Genomic DNA, 10,000 nt, shown 5'->3' with positions numbered 1-10,000 from the left:
ACTTGTTTACTATCGGTCTCATGGTTGTATTTAGCTTTAGAAGGAGTTTACCTCCCACTTAGTGCTGCACTATCAAGCAACACGACTCCATGGCACGCTCGGTCCATCATCCAACGGGCGCTGTTCTACGGGCCTATCACCCTCTATGGGTTCTGAGCCACATTCAAGTTGGACTTGAAAAGCGCTAAGATGACGGATAGTGAGACGCACCAGTACACGGAATCGGATAGACGGACAGGCCGCCACCCCTACGTGCTGAGCTTCTCCCGTTTCGCTCGCAGCTACTCAGGGAATCCCGGTTGGTTTCTTTTCCTCCCCTTATTAATATGCTTAAATTCAGGGGGTTGTCACACATGAACTGAGGCTTATGTACCTTGCGGTTGTTATCGTCACATCTGGCTTGCGACTACTTTGTTTCAATGTCCAATATGTACCGTTGGACTCGGTTAACGGGCTGTTAGCCCGCGTGTGGTTTAACTCACTGATACCTTCCATTGCCCATACGCTAGTTTGTTTGTGTTCCTTTGGTCAACTTCCATACTTGAATCATTTGTGCTACCGCTGCTGCTTCGACGCTACTTTGACATCTTCGCTTCTATTTAAATAAATAAATAAGCTGAAGCTAGACATCAGTAAACACCACCACAGACACCACAAGCACGCCTTCTCCTCGTACTTCCGCCTCACGCGGGAACACGGACGCTCTAAATACTTCGAATTCCAATGCCAGTATATTGTAAACCACGGGTTCTTTAATGCTAGCGGGTCGTCGCGACCCTAGTTAACATCATGGTGCACGTCTCGTGACGGGTGTCACGGCGTAGTTAAATGTATGCGATACATTTCTCAAATATAAGCGCTCAGTCATCTGTACATCATGGTAGGTTCCCACGACGTGCAATATGCGTTCAACTTATCAATGTTCATGTGTCCTGCAGTTCACATTATGACGCGCAGTTAGCTGCGGTCTTCATCGATCCATGAGCCGAGTGATCCACTGCCGAGGGTGACTAACTTGCGTAAGCCGCCGCTGTGCGCGTATACCCGTTCCCCGTAGGGAGGAGCAAGCCGCCGCTTAGAGACGAAGCATAAAGTGTCCTCATTCCACATAGGGCAAGCTGGATGAATCCATTTTACCCAGGACGGCCGAAGCGGCGTGGACCAGGGGAGAACTGAACCTTATACTTCACACCACAGTAAGTCTACGTGTCCTCTTCCACATAGGGCAAGCTAGAACTAACTATCTTACCCAGGACTGCCGCAGCAGCGTGGACCAGGGGAGGAACACACTTTTCATGGAAACGTAAGGCATCCATGACTGCCATAACGTAAGCCGCCGCTGTGCGCGTATACCCGTTCCCCGTAGGGAGGAGCAAGCCGCCGCTTAGAGACGAAGCATAAAGTGTCCTCATTCCACATAGGGCAAGCTGGATGAATCCATTTTACCCAGGACAGCAAGCGACGGATCGAAAAAAACCCAAAAGTAAAATGTGTTTAAAAACCCGATTTCTACATTATTGCCGAAGACACCAAAGCGCTATCTCGAAATTTTAAAAATCGATCGAAAATGTATGGACGGCGATCACAAAATTCCGGACGAATTTTGTAAACGTGTTTTTTCGTTTTCTCGCGATTGCGGGCGAACCAAGCGACGGATGGAAAAAAACCCAAAAGTAAAATGTGTTTAAAAACCCGATTTCTACATTATTGCCGAAGACTTCAAAGCGCTATCTCGAAATTTTTAAAATCGATTGAAATTGTATGGAGAAAGGATTGTTTTTTGAAGCCTGTCGAAAATACACTCACCGAGCCGTTTTTTGTATCGACCGACAAACAAGTTTGCCTAGCTAACTTTTTCTTCCGGATTGGCCGCGGACCTCACTTTTCAATATCTAGTGGTGCCATGGACCACCAAAAGAGGCTTTTTAACATTTTCAACAATTTCGACTTTTTCGGATTTTCAACGTAAGGGGACTCGGGGCGACTTTTTTCGAGTCTGTCTAAAATACACTTACCAGATTTTTCAAAGGTGCGGACCGTCATACAACTTTGCCTAGGTCAATTTTTTGTTCCAAATCGATCGCGGGTTTCACTTTTCAATATTTAGGGCTCGAGTAGAGTACGAATATAGGGTTTTCTCATTTTTCGACATTTTCGACTTTTTTGGGATTTTTTCGGGTGTATCGAGCTTCGGCATAGCCATACCGTTTGTGTTTCTCAATTTTTTATTTGTCTAGTCGTAAGTACTCGAGTAGATGAAACTTTTTGCCGAAGACACCATGCCTCGGAAACGACTCCTTCATGCTCAAAATTGGGGCCAAAGGTGATTTTTGTTACTTTTCCTTAGGGGGCCCAACACTTAGAAAATTTTCAAAATCGCGATTTTTCGATTGCGAGCTAGCGCTTTGCGGTCTTCGGCAATGTTTTAGATCTTGATGAGATAAGACTTTTTGGCCATGAGACATTTACCCCTCCGACCCCTCCTTCCCCCCGCAAATCGCCCCACAAAGTGCAATTTTTGCTTTTTCACCTCTTTGCACGCACTGTTCGGCCCAAATGGCCACTTTCTATGGGTCTGAGCGCTTTGCGGTCTTCGGCAAACTTATAGATCGTACCAATTCCTTATTATAATTATTCCCCACCACCTTCGTACCTCTTCATCCCTGGCCACTATTCGCGTACCAAGGTAATTTTTGTTCATTTTGTCAACATTTTTCATTTTTGACTGCTTATATCGGCCTTGCCATGAACCGATAGCGCTTCGCTGTGTTCTAACGTAAGTTAGTACTACTCTTTACCTTTCCAAATCATATCTTAGGTTGCCATTTGCTTGCGTACAGCCGGAGCTATGAGCGATACCGTAAAAAGTACCGAAACTTGGAAAAATCGTTTGATCGCCCATATCCCCCCTTTGGGGGCCAGATATCGAAAAAAGTTCTGATTCAAAAAGTTGCGCATCAACGTGTTCTAGTTATGTCTAGAACATTTCACTTCGCTAGCTGGCCTGCAACTTAGCCGTAATTGGGATTTTAGGGTGTTCTTGGAGGGCCCATTTCCTGCGACTTGGTATCTTTTGGGCCCTATGTTTCGCTAATATCTCCACGAGTTTTCTAGACAGCGTTCTCATACTTTCAGGGTGTTTAGAACACTTCAAGACTTTTCCAACGCTATGCCGTTTGCTTCGCTCGGACATCTACAGCCGAAGTTATTCGAGGTACTTGGTACCTTACCCTGTTTTCTCAGTACTTGGTCGAAAATTTCGATCAGCCATATGACCGACTTGGACAACCCTGGGCGGGTTGACCCCATATAACTAAACTTTTGTCTCGTAAAGGCAAACTTATAAATGTTCTACGTCAACTCGCTATCTCGTACCGCCTTGACGGTATACTTGGTTCAAGGGCCATTTCCAGCGTTTTGGTCGCAATTTCGCTCTAAGTTTCGCTAATACCTTCGTCCGTGGACATGGTTATTTTTTGTTCGTATTTTTCCTTGATAGTCCCACTCAGGACTATTCCATACCAGAGTCAAGCGTCCCGCTAAGTGCCATACAGCCTGAGTTATAATTCATGAAAGGTACCTCTACCAGTTTTTGCCATACTTGGGTGCAAGCCATGAATCACCCATATCTCCACTTTGGAGGCCAGCTACCGCCTGGGCCACATATACTTTTTTGTTGGTCATACCATGCACAGTTTATAATTGTTCTACGCCAACTTGCTATCTCTTCTCCAACTTGCCGTTATTCTTGGTCCAAGTCCCATTTCGTTCGTTTTTGGACCCATTTTGCTATATGATTCACTAATAGCTTCGGCCATGGACAAGCTGATTTTCTATTTTTATTTTTCCTTGATAGTTCCACTCAGGACCATTCCAAAACACCCCGCAACTCGTCGCTCGGTGGCAAACTGACCGAGTTATAATTCATGAAAGGTACCTCTACCTGGTACAGCACATGGTCGGCCCAAAACATAAACCGACCAAACGACCGACTTGGAGCACCCTGATCGGGTTGCTCCCATATAATGAAAGTTGCGTCTACCAACGTCCAACATATAAATATTCTACGACAAGTCGCTATCTCTTACCGGTCAGCCGGTAATCACCTTTCAAGGGTGATTTTATTCAAGTGCCATTTCCTGCGCCTTGGTCCCCGAATTGGACCATCATCACCTAATATCTCCGTGGTCTTTCATTTCAGCCTCATGAAACTTTCAAGGTAGATAGGTCTCCCCAAGAACTTTCCAACGGTATGCCGTTTGTCTTGCTCGGCCATCTACAGCCGAAGTTATTAATGGTACTTGGTACCTTACCCTGTTTTTTCCATACTTGTTCGTACTTGGGTACAAACTTTGGATCGCCCATATCTCCACTTTGGAGGCCAGCCAGCACCTTGGCCTCATATACTTTTTTGTTGGTCATACCATGCACCAAATATAATTGTTCTACGCCAACTTGCTACCTCGTCTCCAACTTGCCGTTATTCTTGGTCCAAGTCCCATTTCATTCGTTTTCGGACCCATTTTGCTATATGTTTCACTAATAGCTTCGGCCATTGACAAGCTGATTTTTTATTTGTATTTTTCCTTAATAGTCCCACTTAAGATCATTCCAAATCATACCGCAACTTGTCGCTCGGTGGCAAACTGACCGAGTTATAATTCATGAAAGGTACCTCTACCTGGTACAGCACATGGTCGGCCCAAATCATAAACCGACCAAACGACCGACTTGGAGCACCCAGACCGGGTTGCTCCCATATAATGAAAGTTGCGTCTTCCAACGTCCAACATATAAATATTCTACGACAAGTCGCTATCTCTTACCGGTCAGCCGGTATTCATCTTTCAAGGGTGATTTTGGTCAAGTGCCATTTCCTGCGACTTGGTCCCCGAATTGGACCATCATCACCTAAAATCTCTGTGGTCTTTCCACTCAGCCTCATGAAACTTTCAGGGTAGATAGGTCTCCCCAAGACCTTTCCAACGGTATGCCGTTTGTCTTGCTCGGCCATCTACAGCCGAAGTTATTAATGGTACTTGGTACCTTACCCTGTTTTTTCCATACTTGCTCGTACTTGGGTACAAACTTTGGATCGCCCATATCTTCACTTTGGAGGCCAGCCAGCACCTTGGCCGCATATACTTTTTTGTTGGTCATACCATGCACCAAATATAATTGTTCTACGCCAACTTGCTAACTCGTCTCCAACTTGCCGTTATTCTTGGTCCAAGTCCCATTTCATTCGTTTTTGGACCCTTGTTGCTCCATGTTTCGCTAATAGCTTCGCCCACCAACATGCTGAATTTCTTTGCGTATTTTTCCTTGATAGTCCCACTTAAGATCATTCCAAATCACACCGTAGATTGTCGCTCGGAGGCAAACTGACCGAGTTATAATTCATGAAAAGTACCTCAACCTGGTACAGCACATGGTCGGCCCAAACCGTAAACCGACCAAACGACCGACTTGGAGCACCCTGACCGGGTTGGCCCCATATAATGAAAGTTGCGTCTCTACACGCCCAACTTATGAATATTCTACGCCAAGTCGCTATCTCTTACCGGTAAGCCGGTATTCACCTTCCAAGGGGGATTTTGGTCAAGTGCCATTTCCTGCGACTTGGTCCCCGAATACGACCATCATCACCTAATATCTCCGTGGTCTTTCAACTCAGCCTCATGAAACTTTCAGGGTAGATAGGTCTCCCCGAGACCTTTCCAACGGTGAGCCGTTTGCCTCGCTCGGCCATATACAGCCGAAGTTATTAATGGTACTTGGTACCTTACCCTGTTTTTTCCATACTTGTTCGTACTTGGGTACAAACTTTGGATCGCCCATATCTCCACTTTGGAGGCCAGCTAGCACCTTGGCCCCATATACTTTTTTGTTGGTCATGCCATGCACCAAATATAGTTGTTCTACGCCAACTTGCTATCTCTTCTCCAACTTGCCGTTATTCTTGGTCCAATTCCCATTTCATTCGTTTTTGGACCCATTTTGCTATATGTTTCACTAATAGCTTCGGCCATGGACAAGCTGATTTTCGATTGGTATTTTTCCTTGATAGTCCCACTCAAGACCATTCCAAAACACACCGCAGCTTGTCGCTCGGTGGCAAACTGACCAAGTTATAATTCATGAAAGGTACCTCAACTTGGCAAACCACGTGGTCGGCCCAAACCATAAACCAACCAAACGACCGACTTGGAGCACCCTGACCGGGTTGGCCCCATATAATAAAAGTTGCGTCTCTACACGCCCAACTTATGAATATTCTACGCCAAGTCGCTATCTCTTACCGGTAAGCCGGTATTCACCTTCCAAGGGTGATTTTGGTCAAGCGCCATTTCCTGCGACTTGGTCCCCGAATTGGACCATCATCACCTAATATCTCCGTGGTCTTTCAACTCAGCCTCATGAAACTTTCAGGGTAGATAGGTCTCCCCAAGACCTTTCCAACGGTGAGCCGTTTGCCTCGCTCGGCCATCTACAGCCGAAGTTATTAATGGTACTTGGTACCTTACCCTGTTTTTTCCATACTTGTTCGTACTTGGGTACAAACTTTGGATCGCCCATATCTCCACTTTGGAGGCCAGCCAGCACCTTGGCCCCATATACTTTTTTGTTGGTGATACCATGCACCAAATATAATTGTTCTACGCAAGCTTGCTATCTCTTCTCCAACTTGCGGTTATTTTTGACTCAAGTCCCATTTCCATAGTTTTTTGTACCAATTTGCTCTATGTTTCGCTAATAGCTTCGCCCAAGGACTTTGTGATTTTTTGTTCGCATTTTTCCTAAATAGTCCCACTCAAGACTATTCCAAATCACACCTTAGCTTGTCGCTCAGTGCCATACAGCCAGAGTTTTAATTCATGAAAGGTACATCACCTTGGTACACCACGTGGTCGGTCCAAACCATCAACCAACCATATGACCGACTTCGAGTCGAGCTAGCGGCTAGGCTCAATATAATGAAATGCGTGTCTTGATGCGGGCTACTGACGGTCTGAACAATGTAGCTCGCTAGCTCGTCTCTAAACTTGTGTTTTGGTCGAATATTGGGTGTTCATGTACCACTTCGGGTAACATGGACTTTGGTGCAACTTTACCACTTGTGCACTTAATAACTTCCCGGTCATTCAAGTCTTTGCCTTCATACTTTCAGGGTAGTTAGGTCTCGTCGAGACCTTTCCATACATATGCCAAACTCATCGATCGGACATCTATAGCCCGAGTTATTCGCGGTACACCGTACCTTACCCTGTTTTTTCCTCAATTGGGTACAAACCTTGGAACACCCATATCGCCCCTTTAGAGACTAGCTGGCACGTTGGCCTCATATAATGATAAGTGCACCTCAACTAGGGCTACTGACGGTCAGAACATTTCAACTTGCTAGCTCGGGCCCACACTTGTGTTTTTCTCGAATATATGGTTCAAGTGTGCCACTTTGGGCACTTTTGGACATTTTGTCCCCACACAACTTTCTTGCCTTGGTAGATAGGGTCTTGTGATCTTGGGCAAAAAGATGCACCAAGATAAAGTCTAACTTTCGTTCTTGTACCGCAAAGCGCTATCTCAAACACCCGAGGAGATAGAAAGTGATTATGTTCGGTATATCGGTCTTCCATGGCCTACTATGGTAAACCCCTGCAGGTATGCAACCGAAGGTGCTTGGTACATGTATTTGGTGCAATATCGGTGCAAAGTAGGTGTTTCCTTGATCGGGCTATAACTTTCTTGGTTGATGTTGGATTGCTTTGCGGTCTTCGGGGGATAGTTAGGGAACATGTTGGCCAACATTTCCTTATTCCTCAGCCTGGCCGTACCTCTTACCGTCTAGGCGGTATACATGCTCTAAGTTGGAACTTGTGTTCCTTTGGGTAACTTCTCTGACTTTGACGCTTAATAACTTTCGTTCATATGCAGTCTAAGCTCTGCAACTCTCAGGAAAGCTAGTACTACTCATTTCCTTTCCATATCAGTCTTTGGCTTGTCGATCCGATGTCTACAGCCTTACTTATTCACGTTCCCTGTGAAGGTAGGTTTTTGCCCATTTTCCAGTTCATGTGGTAACATTCCCAGACTTTGCCGGCTTTCTCTTCATGTGGTAACTTGCTTGCTCATGTGGTAACTTGGAAGTGTATTTCTGACAGACCCAATCTGGGACTTAGCCGATTTTTCTCTGCATATTATATGGATCCATCACTAGGCCATCTTGCTTGCTCATGTGGTAACTTGGAAGTGTATTTCTGACAGACCCAATCTGGGACTTAGCCGATTTTTCTCTTCATATCATATGGATCCATCACTAGGCCATCTTGCTTGCTTGTGTGGTAACTTGATAGTGTATGTCTGACAGACCCAATCTGGGACTTAGCCGATTTTTCTCTTCATATCATATGGATCCATCACTAGGCCATCTTGCTTGCTTGTGTGGTAACTTGGAAGTGTATTTCTGACAGACCCAATCTGGGACTTAGCCGATTTTTCTCTTCATATTATATGGATCCTGGACTTAGCCGATTTTTCTCTTCATATCATATGGATCCATCACTAGGCCATCTTGCTTGCTTGTGTGGTAACTTGGAAGTGTATTTCTGACAGACCCAATCTGGGACTTAGCCGATTTTTCTCTTCATATCATATGGATCCATCACTAGGCCATCTTGCTTGCTTGTGTGGTAACTTGGAAGTGTATTTCTGACAGACCCAATCTGGGACTTAGCCGATTTTTCTCTTCATATTATATGGATCCTGGACTTAGCCGATTTTTCTCTTCATATCATATGGATCCATCACTAGGCCATCTTGCTTGCTTGTGTGGTAACTTGGAAGTGTATTTCTGACAGACCTAATCTGGGACTTAGCCGATTTTTCTCTTCATATTATATGGATCCTGGACTTAGCCGATTTTTCTCTTCATATCATATGGATCCATCATTAGGCCATCTTGCTTGCTTGTGTGGTAACTTGATAGTGTATTTCCGACAGACCCAATCTCGGACTTAGCCGATTTTTCTCTTCATATTATATGGTTCCATCACTAGGCCATCTTGCTTGCTTGTGTGGTATCTTGAAAGTGTATGTCTGACAGACCCAATCTCGGACTTAGCCGATTTTTCTCTTCATATAATATGGATCCTGGACTTAGCCTGTTATTAGGTTATTATATATGGATCCTGGACTTAGCCGATTATTAGGTTATTATATATGGATCCTGGACTTAGCCGATTTTTCTCTTCATATAATATGGATCCGGGACTTAGCCGATTATTAGGTTATTATATATGGATCCTGGACTTAGCCGATTTTTCTCTTCATATAATATGGATCCGGGACTTAGCCGATTTTTCTCTTCATATAATATGGATCCGGGACTTAGCCGATTTTTCTCTTCATATAATATGGATCCGGGACTTAGCCAATTTTTCTCTTCATGTGGTAACGTATGCCAATCGCTCACAAGTCATGGGATAAGGGTACTTGTGTTCTTCCATCTTCTAAGTCCCGCACGGGGACATCGTGATCGCCCCAAGTCCGGAATAGCGCCAAGTCAAGCCCCACGGTGGCCGTGCAGGACCTGTTAGCGGCGGCCCCACTGACAGCACTAATCCGGACTTAGAAATTATATCTTTCTAATCGAACACCACACACGCAACACCACCATACCACCATCTCCTTGCAAGTACCTAAGTACCCGCAACTCCATGGTGAAGGCAATGTCACTCCATCACCAACCTCTTTGCATTGCAAGCACTTGCGTACCTACAACACTCCGAAGAAGGCAACGGCGCGCGATGCTCGACTCCACACACCACACCACACCACACCACCGATGGCCAGCCAGCCAGCCAGCCCAGCTAAGGGCTAACCCACCAACCAACCACCAATGGCCTAGGCCAGCCGGATCCCACCTTCAAGTCCAAGCACAGCCAAGTGCAAGTACCGCCAAGTGTTCACCAACCAACCATCACACCAGGTCAGCCGGCCA

General features: G+C 45.4%; 1 protein-coding gene and 2 non-coding genes across 3 annotated transcripts in view; all 3 read right to left on the bottom strand.

Annotated features, from left to right (window-relative positions):
- LOC131291523 (large subunit ribosomal RNA) overlaps positions 1-367 on the bottom strand; it is a 4,085-nt gene extending 3,718 nt beyond the window's left edge. The window contains exon 1 of the ribosomal RNA XR_009189322.1: positions 1-367. This exon is cut by the window's left edge and continues 3,718 nt beyond it. This is a non-coding gene — a ribosomal RNA (large subunit ribosomal RNA).
- LOC131291501 (helicase POLQ-like) overlaps positions 1-10,000 on the bottom strand; it is a 151,720-nt gene that overhangs the window by 86,950 nt on the left and 54,770 nt on the right. The gene's annotated exons all lie outside the window — the stretch shown is intronic.
- Positions 855-1,009, bottom strand: LOC131291506 (5.8S ribosomal RNA). The gene has a single exon (XR_009189306.1). It is a non-coding gene; the product is annotated as a 5.8S ribosomal RNA (ribosomal RNA).

Source organism: Anopheles ziemanni, assembly GCF_943734765.1.
Source record: "Anopheles ziemanni chromosome X unlocalized genomic scaffold, idAnoZiCoDA_A2_x.2 X_unloc_10, whole genome shotgun sequence".
Lineage (NCBI taxonomy): Eukaryota > Metazoa > Arthropoda > Insecta > Diptera > Culicidae > Anopheles > Anopheles ziemanni.
Note: the sequence above shows the minus strand (reverse complement) of the source record. Positions and strands in the feature narration are given on the sequence as shown.